Source organism: Ischnura elegans, chromosome 7 (assembly GCF_921293095.1).
Source record: "Ischnura elegans chromosome 7, ioIscEleg1.1, whole genome shotgun sequence".
NCBI lineage: Eukaryota > Metazoa > Arthropoda > Insecta > Odonata > Coenagrionidae > Ischnura > Ischnura elegans.
Genome location: NC_060252.1, coordinates 57623224 through 57627891, shown reverse-complemented (window position 1 = coordinate 57627891; position 4668 = coordinate 57623224). Strand labels below are relative to the sequence as shown.

Sequence of the window (4668 nt, the reverse complement as noted above, 5' to 3'; positions counted from 1 at the left end):
ATTGGATGAAGTTCTGCTCACTTTAAACCAACTTTGGGTTGATAGGGATTTCCCATCGTCATGGCGGGAGTCAATAGTTGTACCTATCCCTAAACAAGGAAAAGAAAAAGCTGACCCGAATAATTACAGACCCATTTCCCTCACAAGCTGCCTATGTAAAGTCATGGAGAGAATGATAAATCGGAGACTCATGTGGTGGCTGGAAAGGCAAAAGCTTCTCTCAAACATTCAATGTGGCTTCCGCCGAGGTAGATCCACATTAGATCACCTCGTCCGTGCAGGAAAAAATTTTTTATTCAGGAAGCCTTCCTCCTTCGACAGCATGTCGTAGCAGTCTTTTTCGACCTAGAAAAGGCGTATAACAGAGTCTGGCGGAGGAGAATTTTAGACAGGCTTCATGCGTGGGTTTTAGGGGGAACTTGCCGATTTTTATTAAAAACTTTTTAACCGACCGAGTTTTTAAGGTACGAACAGGAAGGCATCTCTCACAATTTTATTCACTTGACAATGGCATACCCCAGGGCTCAGTTTTAAGCGTGACTCTCTTCGCCATTGCTATTGACGACGTAGTCGACTGTATTCAGGAACCGGTGATGGGATCTCTATTTGTAGACGACTTGGCGATATTTTGCCGTTCGTCTAGCGTTGCAACAGCAGGACAGCAGTTGCAAATTACTATCAACAGGCTGAACGTGTGGTCTAAGCGAAACGGATTTAGATTCTCTGCGGAGAAAACTAAGTGCCTGCATTTCCACCGTTTGCGTGGGATTCATTTTCCACCAAACCTTCGCCTGGGCAATGCTGCACTCCCTTTCGTTGAGTCAAATCGCTTCTTGGGGATGATATTTAACCGACGGCTAAACTGGCGTGAACACACAAAAGACTTGCGGGAGAGATGTCTGAAGATTTTAAATATTTTACGGTTTTTAACTGGAACGACTTGGGGAGCGGACCGCTCCTAAATGATTTTACTGTACCACGCACTAGTTCGCTCCAGATTAGATTACGGGTCCATAGTCTATTCGTCCGGACGTGACTCCTACCTGAAACCACTATCAACCGTACACCATGCTGGCCTGCGCTTGGCAACGGGTTTTCAGGACGTTACCCATCCTGAGTTTGTGTGCTGAAGCTGGAGAACCACCTCTCAAAACGCGACGGATGTTTCTAATGTGCAAATACGCTGCAAAAATTTTAGCGACGAGAAATCACCCAGCGCATAATGTCATTTTCAAACCACGATTTTTAGAAATATTTAACCGACGACGGAAAGCCACCACACCAGTAAGCGTACGGCTAAGAAACTTTTTAAACGAATGTCCGTTCAACGTTCCCGTATTATTCCCCGCTGTTACTTCTAGACTACCTCCATGGGAGAAGACGAGACCGTTATGCGATACGCAACTCCACAGACGTCTCAAGAGTTCCACCTTGGCCGCCGAGTTCAAGCAGCTCTTTAACGAATTCTTAGCCCTCAACCCAGAGTTAATTCCCGTGTACACGGACGGGTCGAAAACTGATTCGGCGTGTGCATGTACCGTGGTCTCAAATCACCACGGTGTCATCAAGCGGAAGCTCAGTCCTCTGTGCTGCATTCTCACGGCTGAATTGATTGCTCTGTGGATGGCCCTTCAGGGAATCCATCGAAATGACACACCTTATGTCATCTGCACTGATTCAATGAGCTCCCTGCAGACCATGCTCAGTTTCTCTCCGTCGCATCCCATTGCAAACGAAATTCATGTTGCCCTCCACTCCCTCCAAATGAGGGGTGTGAAAATCAGTTTCATGTGGATACCAGGGCATATGGTAATACGCGGAAACGAAAAGGCAGACAGAGCGGCGAAGGAGGCTCTATCCGATATAGAACGCAATACACTGCCAGTACCTGCAGGTGATCTCCAGGTAGCGTGGAAGAGAATCGTTTTAAATCAGTGGTAAGAACGCTGGTGTTCCCAAACGGGGAACAAACTCCGTAACGTGAAACCTGACGTGTCAGAGTGTGGGCCTCTTCGGTCAGGAATACTCGGAGAGAGGAGGTAGTCATCACACGACTGAGGATAGGGCACTGCGCCATGACACACTCCTATCTATTCACAGAAGAGGAAATCCCGCCTCATTGTGAGGAATGTGACTCTATAATCAGTGTGAGACATATCCTGACGGAATGTGACCTATATCGGGTATTGCGATATAGGATGAACCTCGTTGGAGGACTAAACGACATGCTTCGTGACGACCCTGAACGTCTTAGTCGGGTAATAAAATTTCTGAAAACTATTGGTCTGCTGAATGAAATCTAACCTCGTTTCACAATTTATATTTACGCACACATTTTTCTCACCTATTATTTTATATTCCGAGGAAATAAATATCCAGATTCCTTCAGGTTCAGGTTTATGACGTGATCCTCCCAAAATGAATTTTTACGAATGGAATGATGCGGTGCAAAATGACCTATGATGTCGACGCACCCTAAAAACAACAATAACTAACTAACTAACTAAGAGGGGGATCGGGTTAGTGTGGTGGCTAGAGTGTTGGCTTTCCACCCGGCGGGCTCGGGTTCAAATCCCCGCAGTGGCAGAGAATTTTCAGAGACTGCCCGATCCCTGCTTGAATGTTGTGTGGAGGACATTTCAAGCGCAACACTCCGTCCGTCGGATGGGACGTTAAGCCGTGGTCCCCTTGGCGCCTTTCGTTAAGAGCAGGCTAACGCCGACGCCGGGTTTCTCTCCACCCTTCCTTCCACACCCTTCCATCATGGCGCAAATGACCTCAGCTGTCGGTCGCCTCCTCCAAATACCATACCATACTAACTAAGAATGACTAGCTTACTTGGCAAATATTACTTTAAAACAATGAATGACTAGCTTACTTTGGCTTATATTACTTTAAAACAAAGAATGAGCACCTCACTTTGGCAAATATTACTTTAAAACAAAGAATGACTAGCTTACTTTGGCAAATAATAAATTAAAATAAATAATGCTTGCTTACCTCAGCAAATGATACGTTAAAATAAATAATGTGTGCTTTAGCAAATGATACGTTTAAAAAAATGTGTGCTTACTTCAGCAAATGATACGTTTAAAAAAATGTGTGCTTACTTTAGCAAATGATACCTTTAAAAAAACCTACTTCCTAAGATGTTGTTTTATCCTGAAAAGATACAAGAGTATTCATTAATAAAAAGGGTTTCCACATTTCCAGGAACTACCAAAATGCAGGGATGCCTGGTGTTTTGGGGTATTTTGATGGCACCCATATAGCCATAAAAGCTCCAAGGGAGGAAGAGCACTTATATGTGAACAGAAAGCTATTCCATTCAATTAATGTGCAAATAGTAAGTTATCTCATTTTGCAATAGACAAATGAACGTGTTATCGTGCATGGTTGGCTGACTTATGTCATATGTGGAACATCCTCCACTTTCAGGTTAGCAACTCAGATCTCAAAATTTATAATATTTTGGCGAGATACCCGGGTAGCAGCCATGACTCTTTTGTGTGGGCTAATTCCGCCATTCGCCAGAAGCTGGCAGAATTTTGGGCTACGGGTGAGAGATGTTGGTTTGTCATGAAAATTTCTTCACAAATGAATCTCTAATTTCTGTGTAAAATAATTCCATAGGTCATTATGGTTATCCACATGAGCCATGGCTCCATACCCCATTTTTGGATGCAGCAGAGGGCACACCCGAGGCACGTTTCACTCGCCTTCGTGTGAAGGCACGTTCAGCAGTGGAACGGTGCATTGGATTGTTGAAGGGGAGGTTTAGATGCCTTCTCCAAGCCAGGAAAATGGAGTATGACCCTAGCAAAGTATGCCAATTTGTCAATGCCTGTAGCGTCCTGCACAACATGTGTATGCTGGGTGGAGTTCCATATGGAGATGATGAATTCCATATGGAGGATGAAATTGATAGACCACCGCCAGTGGAACAAGGGGCTAGGGCCCTGCTTCTAGAAGCAAGAGCGGTGAGGGGAGACATTATCAGACGCCTTCAATATAAGGTAAGTTTTGTTTCTATGAAAGGTTGTTTAGCAGTCTAACTGCACTACTTACATTTCCTTCATCTCCTTCACAGATGCTGTGAGGCTCTCCAATGTTTTCCTCGTCTCCTCAGAGTTCCTGGCTATAACCTCTACAGCAGATGCTATTCTTTGAATAGCATCTGCCATAGCCTCGCTTGCAGCCAGGGCCCTCTCCTCCTTTTCATCGAGATCTGCGTCTAAAGAGAAGGAAAATAAAATTGCTTTTCTTCTAGGGCAGTCAGTGGAACGACACCCTGTCTGCTGGGCTGACCTCCTGATCTTCATGGCCTTCTGTTTTATGTCGGACCTCCAGTCCATCCATGACTATGATAGAACTGGAAATACCATTTAAATACCTTTACGTGGTGATAGAACCACAGTTCGATTAATGCAGTGTTGAAGTTTACCCTTGACCACTTCTCTGGGGTTTTGCTCCCTCCAGTGGGGCAGGAATTGAGGATATCTGCAAGCTCCCTCCAGAACTCAGACCTCCTCAATCCTGCTTGCGGCCCAATGATTCGTCCACGAGCCAGCATAAATTGTAGCATTAACTCCCTCTGGTTGAAAGAGATCTTCTTAGCACCTGAAAAACGCATCAAGTGGAAGAAATTAAATGGGTAGAAACTTAGAA

General features: G+C 44.8%; 1 long non-coding RNA gene across 1 annotated transcript; it reads left to right on the top strand.

The window, feature by feature from the left end:
* Window positions 1-3249: 3249 nt before the first annotated feature.
* Window positions 3250-4244, top strand: LOC124162399. The gene is made up of 3 exons (XR_006865552.1): window positions 3250-3346; window positions 3439-4016; window positions 4091-4244. It is a non-coding gene; the product is annotated as an uncharacterized LOC124162399 (long non-coding RNA).
* Window positions 4245-4668: the final 424 nt, after the last annotated feature.